Source organism: Azolla caroliniana, unplaced genomic scaffold (genome assembly GCF_043228905.1).
Source record: "Azolla caroliniana isolate FFs.n. ecotype wild unplaced genomic scaffold, voAzoCaro1.0.p SCAF_17, whole genome shotgun sequence".
NCBI classification, from domain to species: Eukaryota; Viridiplantae; Streptophyta; class Polypodiopsida; order Salviniales; family Salviniaceae; genus Azolla; species Azolla caroliniana.
In genome coordinates, this window is record NW_028230452.1 from 12,702,673 (window position 1) to 12,730,254 (window position 27,582).

A 27,582-nucleotide genomic window follows, 5' to 3' on the forward strand; every position below is an offset into this window, starting at 1 on the left:
CTTCTGCGACGAAACGGGGAATTCAACGGTAAGGGTGTGTCACGCTACCTACGTGAATATAAGGCGGAGATGATGCAATATCGGATACCGGAAGGATTGCAAGTGACATCCTTCAATCGGGTAGCCACGGATGAGCTACAAGAGAGAATCCACAAGATACGGCAACAAAACTCGACATGGGGGTCATTCGAAGAAGCTTTACGAGAGGCATATGATTACAAGAGATCAAAGGGACAAGATCGGCGAAAATTCGACGAATGGGTGGCATCGGAGAAGACCCACCGAAGTGCAACACAAGCATTCCTAGAGTTCGAGCATCGTTTTGCGCGACTCTCGGAGCAAGAACAAAGATTGGTGGGGGAGGACAAAGTCCTAATGTTCGTAAGATCGATTGATCGGAAAGAAAGGAAGGACATCGGGATCGAACTCGAAGACGATGAAGGTACGAATGGTCTTACCGAAGATTGGGCCGAAGTCCAAAGGGTATGCCGGAGACATGATGAGAGGAAGATGAGAATCTTGTCAACGACATGGCCGATGAAGGATGGTCGATTGAAGACAAACGATGGAGCCGATATGAAGGCCGAAATACAACATGATGGTGCGATGGAAGAGGGTGTAAAACAAGCTACCCTCTTGTCTTGCGAAAGAACGACGGCGAAGGATAAGGCCGATAACCCAAGTGTAGAAGAAGATTTCGGAATACAAGTGTCCGAAACATCAGGTGAAAAAGGGGTAAGCATAATTGATGTTTCCATAATTGATGCAGTGAAAGAGAGCAAGGAGGACTTGATTGAGGAGGTCACAAAGAAAGATGACATCGAATCGAAGGTGGCTATGGACGAATCAATGGCGGATGGCCATATCGAGATTTCTCCACCGCTGATTCTAGAGACTCCGGCGGTTGCGTTCGAAAGGCAACGTGAGACCGAAGAGACGGAAGGTGGCGGAGAGAAAACAAAGGTCGAAGTCGATGCATACGACGGAGAGATAGCCGAGAATATGGCTATGGGTGAAACAATGGAGGATGATAATACCGAGGATTCCTACCCACTAATTCTAGAGACTTCGGCGGTTGTGTCCGAGAACCAACGTGAGACCGGAGAGACGGGAGGTGGCAGCAAGAAAGGTAAAGTCGGAAGCCGGTTCGGATGGAAGGTGATCCGGACGGGATTCCGATCCGAAAGAAAGCCGAACCGGGTAAAAGAGGATTCGACTGAAAGACGATACAAACGAAAGCCGAACCGGGCAAATGAGGATTCAGCCGAAAGACGACCCGAAAGAAAGCCGACCCGAAAAGGGGTCGACTCGGTCAAAACCGATCGACTGAGTCTGACTTGGCCGAACGCGAATATGGATGGAGGCCGACCTAGCCGAAAGCCGATCGGACGAAACCGATCCGAAAAGAAGCTAATCCGACTCAACCGGAGGTTGGACCGGTCGAGGCTGGTGAAAACGAGGAAAAGAAAGCCAACCGAAACCAAAACCGATAGATCGAAACCGGGCCGGAAAGAGACCGACTCAATCGAAACCGAACAACCGATTCCGATTCGGCCGAATACGAATCCGATCGGAAGCCGATCAAACCGAAAGTCGATCGGACGAGAGCGATCCGGAAAAAAGTCAAGGTTGATGAAGACAAGAAAGAGGCCAGTAAAAGACACTACCACGAATGACAAGGGCCAAGAATATGACGAGAGAGAACAATGAATATGGTGGATCGGATGGCGACAATGGTTCGGGTGGAAAGAATGGGTCTACTCAAAATGGAGAGACAAAGTTGACATAGAGGGATAAACGGAGGATGAAGGGGAGACAACGAGCATCGGCAACTTCGGCACATACCGGAGGATGTGCGGGTTCGGAGGGGGCGAGTGTCGTAGTGTATTTCGTACACTACATGAAAAAGTAAAAATAATATAACCGATTTAATTACATATAAATAAATAAAATAATATATCAAGATATTTATCACGTGCATAGGGCAAGATTCGAACCTTGTACCTCCACGTAGCCAAACCTCAACTTTACCATTATGCTACCTTATCTTTAGTGTTCTATAAATAGATTTAATAACTATAACTGCTTTATTTGCGCCTACCTTTATTAAAAGGTAAATCGTGCATTTTTAGAGTGCGTGAATATTTTATAGAAAAACGCAAGCAACTAAAAAGTGACTCATGCACATCTAGCGTGCATGAGCACTATATTTAGCAAATAAAAGCAAGGATTAGAAAAGCATCACATGCACATTTAGTGTGCATGAACATATTAGAAAAAAAAGCATGTAGCTATGCTTAGTCTCTCCCATCACTACATAAGGATGGGGAGCACAATGTAATAGGCGTGTGAAATATTTGGAAATTGGATATATTTCCGAAAACACCAACCGATTAATATAATCGTGGGATTCACGAAAATAATATAATCTATACTCGTGGGATTCACGAAATTTCTATCTCTCTTTCTAATAATCTATTCATTACTAGCCTCGTCTCATATTCTTCTTTCTCCTAGTCCAAAACCTCGGCGGTTCCCACCCGACTCACGCAACGATCCGGAGCCGAAAGGCACGACACAGTTAAGCAATCCTTCCGGTCCGGGTGGCCACGGATGAGCTACAAGAGAGAATCCACAAGATACAGCAACAAAACTCGACATGGGTCATTCGAAGAAGCTTTACGAGAGGCATATGATTACAAGAGATCGAAGGGAAAAGATCGGCGAGAATTCGACGAATGGGTGGCATCGGAGAAGACCCACCGAAGTGCAACACAAGCATTCCTAGAGTTCGAGCATCGTTTTGCTCGACTCTCGGAGCGGGAACAACGATTGGTGGGAGAGGATAAAGTCCTAATGTTCGTAAAATCGATTGATCGAAAAGAAAGGATGGACATCGGGATCGAACTCGAAGACGATGAAGGTACGAATGGTCTTACCGAAGATTGGGCCGAAGTCCAAAGGGTATGCCGGAGACATGATGAGAGGAAGATGAGAATCTTGTCAACGACATGGCCGATGAAGGATGGTCGATTGAAGACAAACGATGGAGCCGATATGAAGGCCGAAATACAACATGATGGTGCGACAGAAGAGGGTGTGGAACAAGACACCCACTCGTCTTGTGAAAGAACGATGGCGAAGGATAAGGCCGATAATTCAAGTGTAGAAGAAGATTTCGGGATACAAGTGCCCGAGACATCGGGTCAAAAAGGGGTAAGCATAATAGATGTTTGCATAATTGATGCAGATAAAGAGTGTGAAGCGGATGTGATTAAGGAGGTAGCCACAAAAGACGAAATCGAATCGGAGGTGGCTATGGACGAATCAATGGCGGATTGCCATATCGAGACTTCCCCACCACTGATTCCAGAGACTCCGGTGGTTGCGATCGAAAGGCAACGTGAGACCGAAGAGACGGAAGGTGGCGGAGAGAAAACGAATGTCGAAGCCGACGAATACGATGAAGAGATAGCCGAGAAGAATGCTAAGGGTGAAACTACGAAAGAAGGTAATACCGAGGATTCATGCCAACAATATCTAGAGACTTCGGCGGTTGTGTCCGAGAACCAACGTGAGACCGGAGAGACGGGAGATGGCGGCGAGGAAGGTAAAGTCGGAAGTCGGTTCGGATGGAAAATGATTCATCCGAAATTCCAATCTAAAAGAAAGTGCGACAATGCGGAGGTCGGGTCTACGACGGGAGAAGCGCGTAATACAGAGCACGCTCTATGGCGAATAAAGAAACGCGTGTTATGGCGAATAAAGAAGCACGCGCTACGGCGAGAAAAGAAGCATGCATTACAACCACACGAGGACCGAACAACGAGCACATATCGGAGGACCTACGTAGCGAACAACGGAAAGAAGTGCCGAAAGTCGAACCGGACAAGGCAGGTGAAAACGAAGAAAAGAAAACAAATCCGGACGAAAAGAAAAGAAAAGAAACAGACCCGAAAGAGCACTGAATCGGTAAAAACCGATCAACCGAGTCCGGATCGACCGAATACAAATCGGAAAGGAAGCCGAACTAAACGAAAGACGATCCGACGAGACCGAATCGGAAGTAAGCTAATCCGACTAAACCGAAAATCCGAAAAGAAGTCGAGATTGATGAAGAAAAGAAAGAGGGCAAGAAAAGATACTACCGCGGATGACAAGGACCAAGCGGGCCATGCAAAAAGCGAACGAAGACTATGGTGGATCGGATGTCGACAATGGTTCGGGTGGAAAGAATGGATGTGCTCCAAATGGAGAGACAAAGTCAACATAACAAGAGAAGTCGAGGGTACTACGAGCCGGCAACGAAACCAATCGGGTAGAGACCGGACGGAGGAGACTAACAAACACCAACAACTTCGGCACATACCGGAGGATGTGCGGGTTTGGAGGGGGTGAGTGTCGTAGTGTATTTTGTACACTACGTGAAAAACGTATATAGTATTAGATTCAATAAAAAATGAAGAAATAGAAGAAAATAGCAAAATAAATGGAACATGCATAGGGCAAGATTCGAACCTTGCACCTCCATGTTAATAATGTAATGTCTTACCATTACACTAGCATTTCATTAGTGTTAAAGCATAGATGTCCCACATAGAAAGGTAAATTCACGCTAGGATAAACATTAGAAAAACGCATAACAAAAGAAAAAGCTACACATACACATCTAGCGTGCATGATAAAAAACGCACAAGTTAGAAAAAGCATGATCACTTTAGATAAAGCATATAGTCTATCTATAGGAAAAGCATGGGGTGTATAGTTAGAGAAAAAGCATGGATTACTAAGACTTCCTCATCACTACATAAGGATGGGAAGCACAATGTAATTGGGTGTGAAATACTTGGAAACTGGATATGTTTCTAAAAAACACCAATTAATAAACTATACTCGTGGGATTCACGAGGATTCTATATCATTCTCTTTCAACCGAAGTTTATATTCTTATATTCATATTGATTAATCTAATACAATACACTCGTGGGATTCACGAGTTTGCTATAACTCTTTCTTACAACATATTTAAATTCGTATTAGCCTTAAAACTCTCTTCTTCCTAGTCCAAAACCCCAGTGGTTCCCACCCGACTCACGCAAACGATCCGGAGCCGAAAGGCGCGACACAGTTGGTGAACCGGAGGATGTGCGGGTTTGGAGGGGGTGAGTGTCGTAGTGTATTTTGTACACTACGTGAAAAACGTATATAGTATTAGATTCAATAAAAAAATGAAGAAATAGAAGAAAATAGCAAAATAAATGGAACATGCATAGGGCAAGATTCGAACCTTACACCTCCATGTTAATAATGTAATGTCTTACCATTACACTAGCATTTCATTAGTGTTAAAGCATAGATGTCCCACATAGAAAGGTAAATTCACGCTAGGATAAACATTAGAAAAACGCATAACAAAAGAAAAAGCTACACATACACATCTAGCGTGCATGATAAAAAACGCACAAGTTAGAAAAAAGCATGATCACTTTAGATAAAGCATATAGTCTATCTATAGGAAAAGCATGGGGTCTATAGTTAGAGAAAAAGCATGGATTACTAAGACTTCCTCATCACTACATAAGGATGGGGAGCACAATGTAATTGTGTGTGAAAAATATTTGGAAACTAGATATGTTTCTAAAAAACACCAATTAATAAACTATACTCGTGGGATTCACGAGAATTCTATATCATTCTCTTTCAACCGAAGTTTATATTCTTATATTCATATTGATTAATCTAATACAATACACTCGTGGGATTCACGAGTTTGCTATAACTCTTTCTTACAACATATTTATATTCTTATTAGCCTTAAAACTCTCCTCTTCCTAGTCCAAAACCCCAGCGGTTCCCACCCGACTCACGCAACGATCCGGAGCCGAAAGGCACGACACAGTTGGACCAACTGTGTCGTGCCTTTCGGCTCCGGATCGTTGCGTGAGTCGGGTGGGAACCGCCGAGGTTTTGGACTAGGAGAAAGAAAAATATGAGATGAGGCTAGTAATGAATAGATTATTAGAAAGAGAGATAGAAATTTCGTGAATCCCACGAGTGTATTGTATTCGATTAATCAATATTTAGATAAGAATATGTATTTAGATTGAAAGAAAGATATAAGAAACTTGTGAATCCCACAAGTATAGCTTATATTATTTTCGTGAATCCCACGATTATATTAAGCGGTTGGTGTTTTCGGAAATATATCCAATTTCCAAATATTTCACACACCTATTACATTGTGCTCCCCATCCTTATGTAGTGATGGGAGAGACTAAGCATAACTACATGCTTTTTCTAATATGTTCATGCACACTAAATGTGCATGTGATGCTTTTCTAATCCTTGCTTTTATTTGCTAAATATAGTGCTCATGCACGCTAGATGTGCATGAGTCACTTTTTAGTCGCTTGCGTTTTTCTATAAAATATTCACGCACTCTAAAAATGCATGATTTACCTTTTAATAAAGGTAGGCGCAAATAAAGCAGTTATAGTTATTAAATCTATTTATAGAACACTAAAGATAAGGTAGCATAATGGTAAAGTTGAGGTTTGGCTACGTGGAGGTACAAGGTTCAAATCTTGCCCTATGCACGTGATAAATATCTTGATATTCTTATTTTATTTATTTATATGTAATTAAATCGGTTATATTATTTTTACTTTTTCACGTAGTGTACGAAATACACTACGACACTCGCCCCCTCCGAACCCGCACATCCTCCGGTATGTGCCGAAGTTGCCGATGCTCGTTGTCTCCCCTTCATCCTCCGTTTGTCCCGCTATGTCAACTTTGTCTCTCCATTTTGAGTAGACCCATTCTTTCCACGCGAACCATTGTCGCCATCCGATCCACCATATTCTTTGTTCTCTCTCATCATATTCTTGGCCCTTGTCATTCGTGGTAGTGTCTTTTATTGGCCTCTTTCTTGTCTTCATCAACCTTGACTTTTTTCCGGATCGCTCTCGTCCGATCGACTTTCGGTTTGATCGGCTTCCGATCGGATTCGTATTCGGCCGAATCGGAATCGGTTGTTCGGTTTCGATTGAGTTGGTCTCCTTCCGGCTCGGTTTCGATCTATCGGTTTCGGTTTCGGTTGGCTTTCTTTTCCTCATTTTCACCAGCCTCGACCGGTCCAACCTCCGGTTGTGTCGGATTAGCTTCTTTCCGGATCGGTCTCGTCCGATTGGCTTTCGGCTAGGTCGGCTTCCATCCATATTTGCGTTTGGCCAAGTCAGACTCAGTCGATCGTTTTTGACCGAGTCGACCCCTTTTCGGGTCGGCTTTCTTTCGGGTCGTCTTTCGGCCGAATCCTCATTCGCCCGGTTCGGCTTTCGTTTGTGTCGTCTTTCGGCCGAATTCTCTTCCTTTCGGTTCGGCTTTCTTTCGGGTCGACTTTTGGTCGAATCCTCTTTTACCCGGTTCGGCTTTCTTTCGGATCAGAATCCCGTCCGGATCACCTTCCATCCAAACCGGCTTCCGACTTTACCTTTCTTGCTGCCACCTCCCGTCTCTCCCGTCTCACGTTGGTTCTCGGACACAACTGCCGAAGTCTCTAGAATTAGTGGGTAGGAATCCTCGGTATTATCATCCTCCATTGTTTCACCCATAGCCATATTCTCGGCTATCTCTCCGTCGTATGCATCGACTTCGACCTTTGTTTTCTCTCCGCCACCTTCCGTCTCTTCGGTCTCACGTTGCCTTTCGAACGCAACCGCCGGAGTCTCTAGAATTAGTGGTGGGGAAGTCTCGATATGGCCATCCGTCGTTGATTCGTCCATAGCCACCTTCAATTCGATGTCATCTTTCGTGGTGACCTCCTCAATCAAGTCCTCCTTGCTCTCTTTCACTGCATCAATTATGCTTACCCTTTTTTCACCCGATGTTTCGGACACTTGTATTCTGAAATCTTCTTCTACACTTGGGTTATCGGCCTTATCCTTCGCCATCGTTCTTTCGCAAGACAAGAGGGTAGCTTGTTTTACACCCTCTTCCGTCGCACCATCATGTTGTATTTCGGCCTTCATATCGGCTCCATCGTTTGTCTTCAATCGACCATCCTTCATCGGCCATGTCGTTGACAAGATTCTCATCTTCCTCTCATCATGTCTCCGGCATACCCTTTGGACTTCGGCCCAATCTTCGGTAAGACCATTCGTACCTTCATCGTCTTCGAGTTTGATCCCGATGTCCATCCTTTCTTTTCGATCGATCGATTTTACGAACATTAGGACTTTATCCTCCCCCACCAATCGTTGTTCCCGCTCCGAGAGTCGAGCAAGACGATGCTCGAACTCTAGGAATGCTTGTGTTGCACTTTGGTGGGTCTTCTCCGATGCCACCCATTCATCGAACTCTCGCCGATCTCGTCCCTTCGGTCTATCGTAATCATATGCCTCTCGTAAAGCTCCTTCAAAGGACCCCCATGTTGGGTTTTGTTGCCGTATCTTGTAGATTCTTTCTTGTAACTCATCCGTGGCTACCCGATTGAAGGATATCACTTGCAATCCTTCCGGTGTCCCACATCGCATCATCTCCCCTTTGTAGTCATGTAGATAGCGTGACACATCATTTCCGTTGAATTGTCCGTTTCGTTGTACGAGCCGCTTTACTGCCCCCGTGATCTCCGACATCGCTCGTTGTTCTTGTAGCATCCGCTCGAACATCAACATCATCGTTATGCTCATTGCCTCTTGTTGATTCTCCATCTCCTTGCCACCCGCCTTCACGTCGGGTTCACCAACTGTGTCGTGCCTTTCGGCTCCAGATCGTTGCGTGAGTCGGGTGGGAACCGCCGAGGTTTTGGACTAGGAGAAAGAAAAATATGAGATGAGGCTAGTAATGAATAGATTATTAGAAAGAGAGATAGAAATTTCGTGAATCCCACGAGTGTATTGTATTCGATTAATCAATATTTAGATAAGAATATGTATTTAGATTGAAAGAAAGATATAAGAAACTTGTGAATCCCACAAGTATAGCTTATATTATTTTCGTGAATCCCACGATTATATTAATCGGTTGGTGTTTTCGGAAATATATCCAATTTCCAAATATTTCACACACCTATTACATTGTGCTCCCCATCCTTATGTAGTGATGGGAGAGACTAAGCATAACTACATGCTTTTTCTAATATGTTCATGCACACTAAATGTGCATGTGATGCTTTTCTAATCCTTGCTTTTATTTGCTAAATATAGTGCTCATGCACGCTAGATGTGCATGAGTCACTTTTTAGTCGCTTGCGTTTTTCTATAAAATATTCACGCACTCTAAAAATGCATGATTTACCTTTTAATAAAGGTAGGCGCAAATAAAGCAGTTATAGTTATTAAATCTATTTATAGAACACTAAAGATAAGGTAGCATAATGGTAAAGTTGAGGTTTGGCTACGTGGAGGTACAAGGTTCAAATCTTGCCCTATGCATGTGATAAATATCTTGATATTCTTATTTTATTTATTTATATGTAATTAAATCGGTTATATTATTTTTACTTTTTCACGTAGTGTACGAAATACACTAAACGCACTACATGAATAGGCAAGAAAAACCCCACAAGAAAAAGACCCCCTTTCACCACCTCACTCTTCTTGCTTTATATGAAGTTCTCCTCTAGTAGATAAGTTTCGCTTGCTTTCTTTTCCACGCTTTTTTTAGAGCTTTTCCATCTCCTATTCATAGTTATGACACAACGATCTTCTAATCGTCATATCTCCCTCATCCATGCTCCAAATTTAGAGTTTTAAAAAGCTACGGATAGCTCTCTTCACAACCTTTCTAACCCATATTTACACGTGATATTTGGGTGTCAAACGAGAGAGTTATGAGCATTTGTTTCTGACTGCGTTTTGGTGGTCTGCTTTTTCTCTTTTTAACTTTTCTCCATCTTTATTGCTTTTATTTGGACTTATCCACGAGATGTTAGTTCATGTCCTTGTCCTCCAAATGTGAATCCTCCATACCTTATATTCTTTTAGTGTCCAATGGCTTGAATTCTAAAAACAGTTTCACATTTAGCCCTCCCCCTTGCTTCTTGGTGAACCATTTATGGTGAACCCTAAGCTACTAATAAAACTAAAGGTTCTCCTTCGCCTTATTCATGGCTATAGACAAAGAAGGAGATAATAAATAAATAAATAAAAACAAATGATGTGAGTAAAACCCCCGCTAGTCGGTAGGAAAAACCTCACACTTCTAAACACACACACATACACATTGACAATTGCCATCACCATCTTTCTCCTTGTCAACACAAAGAAAGAGGTTACAACAATTAGTATATCTTCATCAACTTTCCAAACAGAAGTAGGTCTATGTGATACATAACTCTTGATAGAAGTAAGCATGTTAACATATGAATAAATCTTTCGAGCGAGCGAACCTTTTGTACAAATACCTTCAAAGCTTCGAGACTTGTCAGAATTGTCATATTTTGAATTATGTCAATCTTTGCTTCATCAACATGACTTTCTTCTTGGCACACCACATTCTCCACATTACCTTGTTTTTTATGTATGACCATTTCATCTAGAATCTCATCTCGAAAAGGAAGAAAAAATAAATCTCGTTTGGTTGACTCATTCAAGGGTTGGAAGTTAACGTCTTTCTCCTTTGGAACCACAACAATAGGTGATATACACTTCAAATCCTCCATATGATAAATGAAACTCTCTTGTAACAATGCTTTATGATCTTTCTTTTGCACAACCTTAGATTCTTGAAGAGTTTGGGCAATTGGTACCTTCAATTTGATAAGGTCTTTGGAGCAATCTTCTCCTTTTATATGTGAATAGACATTTATGAGTAATTTTGGAAACTCAAAAAGAAAAGAACTAAACCTTAGATGCTCTTCTCCTTGGATATAGCTTGAAATCATCTTCTCCAAGGTGATAATGCTTTTCTCTTCAATGACTTCTTCTTCCTCCTTAGACACCATGTGGAATGATTTGTTTTCCCTATCCCACGAAGATTCATCAATTGTTATGCTTTCCTCTTCTTGATTGCCATTGTCGATAGATGATTCCTTCTCCTTTATACATTTGATTAGTTGTGGTGGATCCTTTGATGGTGATAAGTTCATGATACTCCAATCATGCATTGCAAGTAATTCTCTTTGCTCTTGATCAAATTGTTGTTGAAGAGTTGATGCCCACATAACTTTGTTGCTACTCAATGCAAATCCAAAACATAAATCATGCACGAACACCTTCATACACTGCAACTTGGCACTTACCAATGCTTCCTTACACGCATTGATCTCCAAAAGCCAATCTCCAGCTATCACTTCTAGGTTACCTTCTTCATCTTGCAACTTCGTTGTGGGTACTTCACCATCAACAACTTCTTTTGTCATATCTTCCATTTCATCTTGCACATATTCATCATCAACCACCATATCGCTTGTTGTATCAATAATGTCCTCAACATGATGTACATTGGCATCACCATCCATAACATCGCTTCTCATAACAATCTCCTTAGATTCGTCTTTCACATCATCATTCTTTATATCATGGTTGTCCTCATGAACTAGATGGGGGAACTCCACATTCATCACCTCTTCTTCATTGTCTCTGGAATCACCTTCATAGACATCATTATAACTCCAAAAATTAGAATAATGATATGAGGGAACCTGTTGAATCGGACATTGCAAGTAGGCTGGTTGTTGGCTCATGACCGATCCACAATTATTATATCTTGGATTTATGGTATATGACGCCGATACTCCATATGCTTCATCGAATAACAACTTCTTCAATTGTTGATCATAACTTTGACATACTCGAAGCAAATCATGGAAAGACCTTGGGTACTTCATATGCACTTCATATTGAAAATATGGATCTAGCCCTGCTTTGAATCTTTCCATCTTGAAGTATACATCTTCAACGCCTCCAACAAGTCCAATCCAAGTGGACCATATATCCAAAAACGTCTTCTCATACTCGAGGTAGCACATTGGTGCGATCGAAAGGCAACGTGAGACCGAAGAGACGGAAGGTGGCGGAGAGAAAACGAATGTCGAAGCCGACGAATACGATGAAGAGATAGCCGAGAAGAATGCTAAGGGTGAAACTACGAAAGAAGGTAATACCGAGGATTCATGCCAACAATATCTAGAGACTTCGGCGGTTGTGTCCGAGAACCAACGTGAGACCGGAGAGACGGGAGATGGCGGCGAGGAAGGTAAAGTCGGAAGTCGGTTCGGATGGAAAATGATCCATCCGAAATTCCAACCTAAAAGAAAGTGCGACAATGCGGAGGTCGGGTCTACGACGGGAGAAGCGCGTAATACAGAGCACGCTCTACGGCGAATAAAGAAACGCGTGTTATGGCGAATAAAGAAGCACGCGCTACGGCGAGAAAAGAAGCATGCATTACAACCACACGAGGACCGAACAACGAGCACATATCGGAGGACCTACGTAGCGAACAACGGAAAGAAGTGCCGAAAGTCGAACCGGACAAGGCAGGTGAAAACGAAGAAAAGAAAGCAAATCCGGACGAAAAGAAAAGAAAAGAAACCGACCCGAAAGAGCACTGAATCGGTAAAAACCGATCAACCGAGTCTGGATCGACCGAATACAAATCGGAAAGGAAGCCGAACTAAACGAAAGACGATCCGATGAGACCGAATCGGAAGTAAGCTAATCCGACTAAACCGAAAATCCGAAAAGAAGTCAAGATTGATGAAGAAAAGAAATAGGGCAAGAAAAGATACTACCGCGGATGACAAGGACCAAGCGGGCCATGCAAAAAGCGAACGAAGACTATGGTGGATCGGATGTCGACAATGGTTCGGGTGGAAAGAATGGATGTGCTCCAAATGGAGAGACAAAGTCAACATAACAAGAGAAGTCGAGGGTACTACGAGCCGGCAACGAAACCAATCGGGTAGAGACCGGACGGAGGAGACTAACAAACACCAACAACTTCGGCACATACCGGAGGATGTGCGGGTTTGGAGGGGGTGAGTGTCGTAGTGTATTTTGTACACTACGTGAAAAACGTATATAGTATTAGATTCAATAAAAAATGAAGAAATAGAAGAAAATAGCAAAATAAATGGAACATGCATAGGGCAAGATTCGAACCTTGCACCTCCATGTTAATAATGTAATGTCTTACCATTACACTAGCATTTCATTAGTGTTAAAGCATAGATGTCCCACATAGAAAGGTAAATTCACGCTAGGATAAACATTAGAAAAACGCATAACAAAAGAAAAAGCTACACATACACATCTAGCGTGCATGATAAAATACGCACAAGTTAGAAAAAAGCATGATCACTTTAGATAAAGCATATAGTCTATCTATAGGAAAAGCATGGGGTGTATAGTTAGAGAAAAAGCATGGATTACTAAGACTTCCTCATCACTACATAAGGATGGGGAGCACAATGTAATTGTGTGTGAAATACTTGGAAACTGGATATGTTTCTAAAAAACACCAATTAATAAACTATACTCGTGGGATTCACGAGGATTCTATATCATTCTCTTTCAACCCAAATTTATATTCTTATATTCATATTGATTAATCAAATACAATACACTCGTGGGATTCACGAGTTTGCTATAACTCTTTCTTACAACATATTTATATTCTTATTAGCCTTAAAACTCTCCTCTTCCTAGTCCAAAACCCTAGTGGTTCCCACCCGACTCACGCAAACGATCCGGAGCCGAAAGGCACGACACAGAATGATATAGAATCCTCGTGAATCCCACGAGTATAGTTTATTAATTGGTGTTTTTTAGAAACATATCCAGTTTCCAAATATTTTTCACACCAAATTTATATTCTTATATTCATATTGATTAATCAAATACAATACACTCGTGGGATTCACGAGTTTGCTATAACTCTTTCTTACAACATATTTATATTCTTATTAGCCTTAAAACTCTCCTCTTCCTAGTCCAAAACCCCAGCGGTTCCCACCCGACTCACGCAACGATCCGGAGCCGAAAGGCACGACAACGCGTGTATAAAGTCTAATGCTATATTGCTAAGTAACCAATTAAGTCTGATTAATCGTTGTGTCTTAAGTTATCTCGCCGTAACACCCCTTTGGTGAAGTGTCTTCTGTAGACACCCTGTGTTAGGCCATTGTCCGGCCCTAAGGAATAACACAATTTTTGGCAACCACGATTGCTGCACAATCGCAACGAACATCGGCGAGAATGGATGACTAGAACAACGAACGATCCGATTACGGAGCGAGCAAGGAGACTTGCTGAACGGCTGAGGACGCAAGAGGCTTTCCATCAAGCGGCAGAAGAAATCAGAGCGGATCGCTCATTTTCCAAAGTGATCCGGAGAGTGGCCAAGGAGTCATTTTGGTTACCACAAAACGACTACCCGGATGAAGGAAGTAGCCTAAGCAACCTTCAGGAAGCGGAATGCCTTCTCCAGGCATTGGCAGCGGGCGAAGGCGAATCCGAAGCATTTTCAACTTTTGAATCAGATTCGGAAGGGGAATACAGCGCACTTGCGAACTACCGCAACAGTAACAACACCCCAACGGACCGGAGGACGAGGAGTCGGATACCTTGCCAACACCGGAACCAGAATTGACAAGGCTGGAACCTCTTGCACTGGAAGTCGAGCACACTCTGGAACCAGAAGTCGAGGAATAGAGACCTCCGACACCGGAAGTCGAGAAGGAGAAGCCTCCGACACCAACAGAGGAGCAGGAAAGACCTCCGACAGCAATAGAGGACCGGGAAAGACCTCTGACGCCGACAGAGGAGGAGGAAAGACCACTGACACCACCAACCCGCATACCAACACCAGACAACGATATGTCGTTCCAATATCCTAGATACCGGGATGATCCAGACACGGAAGCTCACGTCCATGCGTTTCAGCAGACCTGGGAGGCAAACCATGTGTCCCAACGCTTAAATGTGGCTGAAGAGGAACGCTCAAAAAGGGCAAAGTTCAGCATGACCCTGGAGGGACCGGCCGCCAGATGGCACCAAACACAAGATCCCAGCACCATCCCCACGTTTGAAACATAAAAGACAAAGTTCTTGCATTTCTTTCACAAGGAGATGGACCAACGGGAAATGGTAGGCTTATTTTACAATATCCAGCAGGAACCAACGGAGAACATTCAACAGTTTGTCATCCGGTTCCAGCGGATCCACAGTCAGCTCAGTCGAACACCACCGGAGGAAGAAACAAAGGCCATATTCTTAGCAGCACTCCGGGAACCCTTACGAACGGTGTGCACCGTCATTGATTTCCGCACCAGCAGCATAGATCAAGTGATCGACCGAGTTCGGGAAATGGAAAACTCAAGTTCATGGCTAACCATGGGCGCACTTCAGCGTGCACTACCGACAGATGAGGACCTCCATTTCCGGCAAGAAATTCAATGTACGACATGCCTGAATGCCGGACATTCAATGCTGGAATGCACCATGCGTTCCCGATGCTTGCTCTGCCACTCCAAAAGTCACACAATGGAACGGTGTGAGTATAACTTGTTAAATCGGGAAGCACCACCGGTCCGGAAAATTGAACCATGAAGCAACCGAGAGGAAGAAGAAGAACGTTGGCGGCGAGAGGAGCGCTACCGGCCGGCACAAGATGTCTGGTACAGCGATCGAAGAGACGCTTATGACCGGTATGACAGACAGGATAGATACCAGGACTAGAATGGACGGTACGAGAGATACAACCGGGATCACTCCCCTGGTTACAACCAACGACGGGACGACTATGGCAAGTATGACGACCAAACCTGTCAAGGTTACCGAAACAAAAAGAATTTCAACAAGAAACGTCATTTCAACGAAAAAGGGGGTCATCCACGGGAACCGGAAAAGGGCGCTCCAAGCAGCCAACTGGACCAAAACCAAGCACTTACCATAGGACCTCAACTGGGGGGCAGGCACAAACGCCGAATCCAGCAACACCCAGAAGGCGTACTGCTATTATTGCCGACAAGAAGGCCACTATAGTAACCAATATCCGGCGAAGAGCTACGACAAGCGACCAACGGTGAACATGGTAGACGCGGAAGTCGCGGACTTACAACAAGTCACTACAAGATCAAAAGGCAAAGCCACGAATTGGGAAACTCAAGAAGCCATCCGGAAGCAGGCAACCGAATGGGTGAAGAAGGCAAACGAGCAGAATGCGGCAGACCTCGAACAACAAAAGGAGAATGCCGAAGAGCTCACCGGCTTGGGGCAGCCCGAAAACCCAACATTGCCAAATAACGTTGCCGTTAGGCCGGCTATTTCAACTGGTACCACGTTTACGGAAGGACTGAAGACAGGAAGGACGGCAGCCGACACGCCACCGGCTCCCACATTCTTTTCAAATCCGGAGGAAGGACCAACAGTGGTAGACACGAGCAATCCGGCAATCACAGCCATCGTGAAAGGAAAAGAGCTACCCAACACCATTATCGATGGAGGATCCGGCGTGAACGTGATCAGCCTCAGAACGTGTAACACTCTAGAAATCCATGACTAGGAACCATGCCCGTTTTGGCTTCGGATGGCGGACACAAGCTCAGTACGGCCGTCTGGATTAATACGTGATCTGGAAGTGACCATCGGGGGTCACACATTTCGCATTTCCGCAGTAGTTCTCTAGCTACAGGCTCAGGGAGCTTACCCACTATTGTTGGGACGCCCTTGGTTAAAAACAGCACACATCAAGCAAAACTGGAGGAAGAATATAATTACGTTCTGGCCTGGAAAAGCGAAAGTGTGAGTACCAACTCAACCATGGTCGGGTACCGGCAAGGAATTGACGCCGCTATATGCGGAATGTGTCAACATGCTGGAAGGATTGGCGGACGAAGAGGTTGATGTAGTCGAAGCAGTATCACCGTACATACTGCAACCGGACGGGACCGACGAGGAGCCAGATAAAGAAGCAATCCGGGAGTTATGGCAAGTATAGGAGGCACTGGAAAGAGAAATGGTGGTGTCACAGCACGTAAAAGCATCCCAACTAGAAGAGGTAAACCTAAGTACCACAGAGGACACAAGACCGGTGCACATCGCCAAGGAAATGACACCGGAGAACAAAATGGCAATGATCACACTCCTAAAAGAATTTCGCGATGTGTTCGCCTGGTCCTACGAGGATATGCGGGGACTCCATCCTCAGTTGTATCAACACCAGATACATCTGAGTAAAGACACCAGACCGGAGGTGCAACGACGTTACCGGATGAACCTGAATTACGCAGCAAAAGTCAAAGAAGAAATTGACAAGTTGCTAAGGGTTGGCTTCATCCAACCGGTAAAGAAAGCCACATGGCTCAGTCCGATAGTCGTCGTACTGAAAAAGAACGGTAAGATAAGAGTTTGCGTCGACTACCGGAAATTGAATGCGGCTACGTTAGCAGACGCCTTTCCAATTCCATTCACAGATGGAGTCCTGGATGCGGTCGCCGGACATGAGGTGTACAGTTTTCTGGACGGTTTCAGCAACTATAATCAGATCCGGATGCACCCCGACGACCATGAGAAAACCTCTTTTGTCCCCGAATGGGGAGTCTTTGTTGTCGTAGTGATGATGTTCGGACTGAAAACGGTGCCGGCAACCTTCTAGCGGATCATCGTGGAGATTTTTGGAGAATTCATTCCGGCATTCATGTAGGTGTTCTTGGACGACTTCGCTATTTATAGCCGGAAAGGGGATCACCTTCAGCACCTCCGACTATGTTTGGAGAAATGTAGGGTTTACCGACTAAGCCTGAACCCGGAAAAATGCGTGTTCGGAGTGGCCAATGGAGCGTTACTTGGCCACCTCGTGAGCAAGGACGGTATTGCAGTGGATCCGGACAAGGTCAAAACTATTTTGGAGGCACCGGCACCAAACACGGCAAAGGCATTAAGCCGGTTCTTAGGACAAATTCGGTGGCATAGCTGAATGCTCCAGTATCTAGCAGACCTGGCTACACCATTGCATGTCGCGGTACATCAGACACCGTTCCAATGGACGGACACAGAAGACCAGGTTTACCGGGCACTAAAAGTACTGATGTCACAAGCGCTGGTGGTGCAACCTCCGGATTGGTCTAAAGAGTTCCATGTGTTCGTTGACGCGTCTGACATCACAATCGGGATCGTGCTTATGCAACTTACAGAACCGAAATGGTACCGGCCAGTGTATTATGCCAGCCGGAAGCTGTCCCAAGCAGAACGTAATTATTCCACAATGGAAAGGGAGGCCTTGGGTATGATCTACAATGTCACCAAGTTTAGACACTATCTATTGGGAAGGATATTTTCGTTTCACGTAGATCATTCGGCGCTCCTCTACTTGGTGTCCAAAGCATCACTCACCGGTAAGCTTGCCCGGTGGACGTTACTATTACAAGAATTTGAGTTCGAGATATTCCACTGACTCGGCATACAACATGCGGTAGTAGACTATTTGAGCCGGTTAGATTCCAGCGAAACTGGTGACGGCGTCCCAGACGACTTTCCGAATGCAGAGTTGTTTAGAGTTACAGCAAAAACGACAACTGATGGTACGGTCGCAGAGGAAGACAAGTGGCTCACCAACATGCACCAATTTCTAAACACCGGTTTACCTCCGGAAGAAATGAACAGAGACGAAAAGAAACGCTTAACGGTTCAAAGCTGGCACTTCTGTTTATTATAGGACACACTGTACCACAAAGGCGTAGATGGCATATGGCAACGTTGTCGTGAAGAAAATCGTCCCCAGGCGCAAACCGTGTATAGTGTGTGTGAACCGGCCCTTACACGTGGGCACGTCCCTTGTCGTATAGTAGATAGGTAGGCACAAAGGTTAAATCCTAGGTAGCAATATTCTATAAGGGAAATCGAGGAGTATCTCTGTCCGAAAGGACAGAGAATTAATGTGATGTAAACGGGTGAAACGGCCTCCCTCCTTGAGCTATAAAAGAGAGGGAGACGGGGGAGAGAAGATATCGCGCGCTAGAGGGGACGAAGTGCTGTCGGACTGGGACCGAGCTCTTCTTCTCTGTCGTTCTCCATAGCTTCTTTTGCGCATGTTCTCAGGAGGCTGATCCTGCTCCGTGGAACGCCCGTGTGCTTCCGGCAGAATCTCCATCTTGCTCTCTTGTGTGCGTGGGTGATCAGGCGCCGGCATCCATCCCACTGACCTAATCGGCTGTAACCGTTTGAGTCGTCTGCATACATGCAAATACATACACATATTTATATACATGCGCTAGTGTTCTCAACTCGTGTCTCCTGTGTTGTTGGGCCGCGTCCCCGTGTGCTTCTTTGTCTATACGTGTGTGTTTTCTCTCTCTCTCTCTCACTCTCCCCTTTCCCTCACCTATTCCTCGGTCCAAGACCCCAGTGATCCCGCCTTGTTCTCCACGCACGCGCGTAACAACGCGACATATTTGGTGAACCCGACGTGAATAGGCGGCAGAGGAGTAGAAGATGAGGGGGTCGGACCTCGCAGAAGCCATGGCTTCGGCTGTGGACCGTATAGTGAGTGCGCGCGAAGGCACCGGTGCCCTTGATAGGGCTATCGAGGTGGTTGTCGGTACGATCGGCCGGTTTAGTGGGAAGGATGCCACGAGCTACTTGGCGTCCTACCGGGCTGAGATGGTAATGAGGGACATTCCGGAAGAGAGGCGTCTAGCCGGATTCCCTCGAGTGGCGATGCCAGGCATCCATGCGGAGGTGCTCGAGGTACGGGCCGAGAGCCGGACCTGGGAGGAGTTCGAAGGTCGGCTCCTCGAAAGATACGGGCTTGAAGATGCGCTTCGACTTTCGAACCGGGACTTCATGGAGTGGGTGGAGACCCCCGACAAAGGAAGGAACACGTCAGTGCTCGTCCGGGTGTTTGAGGAACGCTTCGCATGCCTCTCGGTGCTTGACCAGACCGTTCTGGACACAAGCCGTGTCCTATTGTTTGTTAAGTCAGTTGATGAGTGGGATCGGGAGCAGGTATGCCTCCTATTGGAGACTGATGATGGGCTGACGGCCGACTGGGCCGTGGTGAAAAGGGTCTGTGGCTGTTTCGACAAATGGCGGGAATGGGTTGACAAAGGATCGACTGGGCGGGCTCTGTCACAACGAGGAAGCTCGACCAAACACCACCAACGTGAAGGGAAGAGACCCGGGATTGGCTCGAGATCGGATTGGCTTCGACCAGCATGGTCAAGGGCTCGTCCGGGGGAGCAGCTCTGGAGGAACTTATGCGGATGGTAAGGGATCTCCAGATCGCCCAGGCACGGAGGGACGGTAGTGAACAGGGCCGTGACCGACGACCTCTGGCTAGAAAAAGGTGCATGTGGTGTGACGCGGTTGGGCACATCCGAAAGGACTGCGGGGACTTCGTCGAGGCGATGAGAAGCAACGTGGTGTACCTGTGGAACGGTCGGGTGCACGCCAGCGAGACCCGAAGGGCCCTAGACCTGAACGTCGGGCGAGGAGGTATGAAAAGGTTGATGGAGGAGGCGGTGGCTCATCACGCAGAGACCGTCCACTACTCGGTGTCAGCTGGTATTCGGGTCGGAGGTGGCGAGGCCCCGAAGACAAACAAAGCCGGGTTCTGGCCAACGATGCTAGAAGGCCTCGCCGGCGCGCGACTAAGGAAAGAAGAGGCGAACCGCGCGGAAAAACGGGTCCGGGAGGTAACCGGGTGGAGTGACCTGGTGGAAGAAAAGACAGGCTTCGTCGAAGCAGCTTGTCAAAATTACGAGGCTCTGGTGGAGGACAAGCGGGTAGGAAAAACCGGAGGGGCCGAGCCCTCGCAACGATATGAAACTCGGTCCGGGCAAAGGCGGAATGAGGTCGATGCAACTGGCGCCCAGGATAATCCCAAGAGGGGCGGGTACCGGCTGGGCACAAAAATCGAAAGATCCATGGACCTGCGAAAGGTCCTGGAAGAACGAATCCTCGACAGCAAGGTGGAGCTATCGCTGAGGGAAGTGCTCGGGATCGCCAAGAAGGAGTTTCACGACTCCATCATAGACTTGGTGAAGAGGAAGAGGTTGTCACAGAGACAGAACCGGAGAAGCGGGTGGAGGTGCAAACGACGCACATAGAGGACATGGCGCTGGAAGACGAGTTGGCGGAGAGCCACTATTCGAGGCCACACTGGGCCAGAGCGACCACGGAGACCCCCGTGAAGATCGGAGATGTTCATGAACCGGTGGTGGTGTTGGCGGACCACGGTTCAGAAATCAATTTGATGTCCATGGACTTCTATAAGAAGGGGAAATGGCCGATCAACACCAAGCACGGGTGGAAAATACGGGCGGCGACGCATGCCACCGAAGAACTGCATGGAGCCTACCTGAACGTACGAGTAAAGATCGGCGATGTCGAGATTGACCAGCACTTCTTCGTGCAGGAGACGCCCTCACATCCGGTTATACTCGGAGAACCGTACATCACGACAGCACAGATGGAGACCAAGGTGCTGGACAACGGCTCAGCCTATGCGAGGGTGAAGAGCCAGGATGGGCGTCACTCGGTCTAGTTCCTGACGGTGAAACCGAACCATGAGAGGAACCGCGAGACCCTCGGGGGCGAAAGCCGGGAGGATTTTTGAAGAGGGTTATCAAGGCGTTGGACCGCGATAGTCCGGACACTCCGGGAAAACCCCACAAGTCTGTGATAGCAAAGAAGACCTATGTTATAAGTAGGAAATTTTGGTTCTCCGACAACGGAGGGTGTACGATAGTCGACGTTGTTGGCCGGAAGAAGAGAAGGGCGGAGGAGCGACTTCGGGCATGTGGCGTCCTCGGCCTCGGAGAGGAAATCAACCGACCCGTGGAGGCGGTCTCTTTCAACGATACCTTGGGGGAGCTGCGGGAGGTAGTCGGAGGAGTCCTTAAAGAGGACCGGACAATTCCAGTATGTTCGGAAAAGATGTACGAAGTCATCGCGGACTTCAGTAGAGGGCTCGAGTCGGATCGGACGGCCTGGGTGGACACGAGGTACAAGACTGTGGACCGGAAGGTGAGGCCAGTCGTGGCTCCCTTGCCGGAGGGCAGCGAGTTGCAAATACAGGGGGTTGTGTCAAACCCGAGTTTACGAAATCCGGCCCGCATAGGACACACGTTCACCAACATAACGTTGCGCGAGCTCAAAATCGGTGGGGGCGGCTTCCTACTGCTGGCGGAAGAGGACCGTTTTCGGGGAATGCTCGGAAGGCACGGGAAGGCTTTCGCATTCTCACCGAAGGAGATCGGGTGCGTAGACCCGACAGTCGTGGAACCGATGATGATATTCACGGTACCGCATGTGCCGTGGAGTCTAAAACCGATTCCAGTTCCTAGAGCTCACATCCCGAAGCTGATGGAGCTGTTAAAGCAGAAGGTCGAGATGGGAATCCTCGAACCGTCGAGTGCCCCATACTCGAATCGGTGGTTTACCGTGCCGAAGAAGGACGGCACGCTGCGCTTTATTCAAGACCTACACCTGGTCAACAAGGTGACCATTCGAAACGCAGGAATCAGACCGACAATAGACGAGTTCGCGGAGGCCTTCGCCGGAAGGTCGATTTACTCGGTCGGTGATCTCTACTCGGGGTACGATCAGTTCCAGCTTGCCGTAGAGAGCAGAGACATCACGACAATGCGAACTCCTCTCGGCCTAGTACAGATGTGTACCCTGCCGCAAGGAGGGACGAACTCGGTGGCTCACATGGTGAACGCAATGAACAAAGTGCTGAGGGATTGTATCCCGGACATCACCATGCCATTTTTTGACGACGTCCCGATCAAGGGATGCCCGGTGGAGGAAAGGGACGAGACGATCGAACCGGACGGATGCCGGAAATTTGTGGTGACGCACATCGATGACTGCGAGAAGGTGCTACAGAGGTTGGAGGGCGCGAGGCTCACCTTCTCCGGGGGAAAGTCGGCCTTCGGGCAATCAGAGATCATTGTCGTTGGACACCTATGCGGGTTGTACGGCCAGAAACCGTCTCCGGCTAAGGTAGAAGCCATCTCCGCGATGAAGAACGATTGTAGCTCGGTCACGGAGGTTCGGAGGTTCTTGGGAGCGTACGCGTTCTACCACATATGGATCCCGCATTACGCTCACGTCACGGAGCTGTTATACGGGTTGCTGAAAAAGGGGCGAAAATTCGAGTGGAGAGATGAGCATACGGAGTCTATCCGGAAGATGAAGGAAGCACTTGCCGCGGCTCCAATTTACGGAAAGAGCACTCCAATTTACGTAACGGTAGACACGAGTCCGACCGGGATCGGATGGGTCGTCAACCAAGAGGACGAGGACGGCATGCGTTCCCCGATCCGGTTCGGCGCGAAGGTCCTCAGCGAGCGATAGCGAGGATACGCCCAGGTTAAACGCGAGCTCTCGGGTATCGTTTCGGCGGTAAAGGCCGATAAAGACTACCTGATCGGGACAAAGGTAATTATCGAGACGGACTGCCTGCCGATCCTTGGCATGGTTTCCGGATGCATGACGCCGGACCTGGCAATCCTCAGGTGGATAACGTACATCAAGTTCTTGAATCCGGAAATAGGACACATTTCCGGGAAAGACAACGCCATGGCCGACATGCTTTCAAGGGCGAGGTTCGAAAACGACGGCGGCATGGTTTCAGAGGACGAGGAAGTCGGCGTGGACTTCTTCGAAGCGGCTTACGTAACAACCGGTAGGGAATGCTCTCCAACGCTTAACGATTTCGACGAGAGCAGGTACGACGGGGAGTGGCTGCAGATCGGTTGGTTCCTGAAAACAATGACACCAGACGCGGCATGGACAACGGACGAGGCCAACCGGATTCGGAAGAAAGCCTACCGATTCTTTCTCCGGGACGGATACATATGGAAGCACCCGAAGAAGAGGAACGACATCCCGCTCCGAGTGGTGGTGAAGAAGGAGGAACAGGAGGATTTGCTGGCTGTTGAGTATTCGACGTTCCTTATGTCTGACGCTCGGCCACAACCGAGATTCTTTTCATACACAGAAAAACAGGTAATGAAACGCGACACAAAGGGGAGAAATGGTACACAGGAGGTTTACGTGGAAAACCCCAAAATAGGGGAAAAACCACGACAGCCCACAGGCTGCAAACTGTCACTATGTAGGAATATACAACAATGAGTTCACTGAGGCGACGACCTCGTGCTCTCAGATCTTCGCCACAGGCGGCGGTTACAACAGAGGCAACGACCTCGTCTCTCTCTCTCTCTCTCTCTCTGTACAGTTATGCACTCTCGCTTCTTCTTGCACCAACAATGAAGAATCACAACAACAAAAACGACACACCTAAAAGTTTGCCCTAAGTCATATTTATACTAATATGACTTCTCGGCTATTTACAAATGTAGCCTCGATGGGCTCTCAGAAACATATTTACGAATATGTCTCTTCCTCTGGTTCATACCGGGCCTGCACCATCCGGCTCTTCGTAGTCGGGTACTCCCCATCCGGTTCATACCGTTTCTACACCATCCGGCTCTCCGCAGTCGGGTACTCCCCATCCGGTTCATACCGGGTCTACACCATCCGGCTCTCCGCAGTCGGGTACTCCCCATCCGGTTCATACCGTTTCGTCGGCACTGTTCTTCTCCCTTCCCATCCGGAGGGACCTGTCTCCCAACAAACTCCCCCTTCACTCCGGCATGGGGTGTCTTTCCAGCCCGATCCTCTTCCGGCATGCGTCCAGCTTGTCGGGTGTCAGCACTTTGGTCAGCATATCTGACCCGTTCTCGGCCGTGTGGATCTTCGCCAGTGCGAACTCCTGGTCATCTACCCTTTCCCGGATCCAATGATACCTCCGCTGGATATGCTTCGTCCGGGAATGGTAGGCCGCATTCTTAGCAAGGTGGATGGCACTTTGACTATCGCAGTAGAGTCGGTATTCCTCTTGCCGGATACCGAGCTCTCCGATGAAGTCCTTCATCCATAATATTTCCTTGCCGGCTTCTACAGCCGCCATGTACTCCGCCTCTGTGGTTGACAATGCAACCGTCTTCTGCAGCCTCGACTGCCACGAAACAGCTCCCCCTGCATATGTCATCACATACCGGATGTAGACCGGCTGGTATCCACATCAGCCGACATGTCCGAATCGGTGAAACCGTCTAGTTGAGGTTTCCCGGAGCCGAATCGGAGACACATATTTGAAGTGCCCTTCAAATACCGGAGTACCCATTTGACCGCGTTCCAATGCTCCTTGCCGGGATTACTCATGAACCGGCTCACCACTCCGACTGCGTATCCAATGTCCGGTCGGGTACAAACCATTGCGTACATCAAGCTCCCGACGGCAGAGGCATATGGAATCTTCATCATATCTACCTTCTCTCCTTTTGTCTTCGGGTTTTGCTTGCCGAACAACTTGCAGTTTGCCGGGAGTGTCGATCCGACCGGTTTTGCATCTGACATGTTGAACCGGTGAAGCACCTTTGTCACATACTTCTCCTGTGACAGCCATAATTGCTTCACTGACCGGTCCCGAATGATGTGCATCCCCAACATCTGTCTTGCCGGACCCAAGTCTTTCATTGAGAAGGTCCGGTTGAGAGCCTTCTTCAGCATCCGTATTTTGCCTTGATCTCATCCGACGATCAACATGTCATCCACGTACAGGAGAAGTATCAGGAAGTCCCCTCCTTCGAACTTCTTCACGAACACGCAGTGATCGGCCGACCGAGCTGATGTTAGGACAGAAGCCGATCATGCCAACAGAGCGAACGATCTCCTCGTGGGCCACGGTGGACTGGAGGGATGAGATGAGCCGGGAGGAACTGTTGGCGGCGCGGATTCGACAGCTCGAGCGGAGGCCGGAGGACGTAGAGCGAGCCGCGGAGAAACTTCGGGTAGCGAGGATAAGGAACAAAGCCCGGTTCGATCGAACACACCGGTTCAGGCCAAGGAAGATTGAGGAAGGCGACTGGGTGCTAGTCTACGACAGCAGCCTCGACAATCAGCACAGGGCCACGCGGAAGTTTGCGAGGAGGTGGTTCGGGCCTTACGTAGTAATAGGCGCCAACGGCAATGGGACGTACCATCTCGCGGAGCTCGACGGTACAAGAATGGCGATACCGGTAGCGGGGAAGAGGATCAAAGCGTTCAAGAAACGGCACGACGGGGAGCCGGAGCTAGGGGGCATGGACAGCGACAACGAGCAGCCCGAGGCGGAGGATGAACCAGTAAACGAGGAATAAAAGCAAGGATTGGTTTTCTCCCGTAGGAACCCAATTTTGGCGCATACCGGTGGATGCGCGGTTAGGTGGGGGCGGATGTCGTGAAGAAAACCGTCCCCAGGCGCAAACCGTGTATAGTGTGTGTGAACCGGCCCTTACACGTGGGCACATCCCTTGTCGTATAGTAGATAGGTAGGCACAAAGGTTAAATCCTAGGTAGCAATATTCTATAAGGGAAATCGATGAGTAGCTCTATCCGAAAGGACAGAGAATTAATGTGATGTAAACGGGTGAAACGGCCTCCCTCCTTGAGCTATAAAAGAGAGGGAGACGGGGGAGAGAAGATATCGCGCGCTAGAGGGGACGAAGTGCTGTCGGACTGGGACAGAGCTCTTCTTCTCTGTCGTTCTCCATAGCTTCTTTTGCGCATGTTCTCAGGAAGCTGATCCTGCTCCGTGGAACGCCCGTGTGCTTCTGGCAGAATCTCCATCTTGCTCTCTTGTGTGCGAGGGTGATCAGGTGTCGGCATCCATCCCACTGACCCGATCGGCTGTAACCCTTCAAGTCGTCTACATACATGCAAATACATACACATATTTATATACATGCGCTAGTGTTCTCAACTCGTGTCTCCTGTGTTGTTGGGCCGCGTCCCCGTGCGCTTCTTTGTCTATACGTGTGTTGTTTCTCTCTCTCTCTCTCTCACTCTCCCCTTTCCCTCACCTATTCCCCGGTCCAAGACCCAGTGGTACCGCCTTGTTCTCCACGCACGCGCGTAACAACGCGACAGCGTGCAGTGCGCAACAACGAAAAGGAAATAATATTGCGCGAAGCACACTGCGGAGTCGCTAGAGGACATTATGTCGGAGACGCTACGGCAAGGAAAATATGGCAGAGTGGACTATGGTGGCCGACAACATTGAAGGATGCAGTCCGGTACGCTAAAGAATGCGACCTATGTAAGCGAATGGGCCAACCAACCGAACAAGCCAGGATGCTTCACTAGCCCGTGCTACCGTTAGAACCATTTTAGAAATGGGGGCTGGATTTTGTTGGGCCATTCAAAATACCAGCACTGAGAACCGGCAACCGGTATGTGATTGTCACTACGGACTATTGCACCAAATGGGTGGAATCCAAAGCGCTATGCAACAACACCGCAACATCCACGGCAAAAATTTTATATGAATACATTTGGTGCCAGTAAGGATGTCTGATAGAGCTAATAAGTGATGAAGGTGGGCACTTCTTAGGGCAAGTAGTGGAAAGTTTGATGACATTCTATGCGGTGGTGCACAAACGGAGCACTTCCTATTATCCGCAAGCCAACGGATTAGTCGAGTCAACAAATAAAACACTACAGAACATCCTTCGAAAAATCGTCAATGAGAACCGGACGGATTGGGATACAAAGCTACACAGTGCACTCTGGGCCTATCGAATGG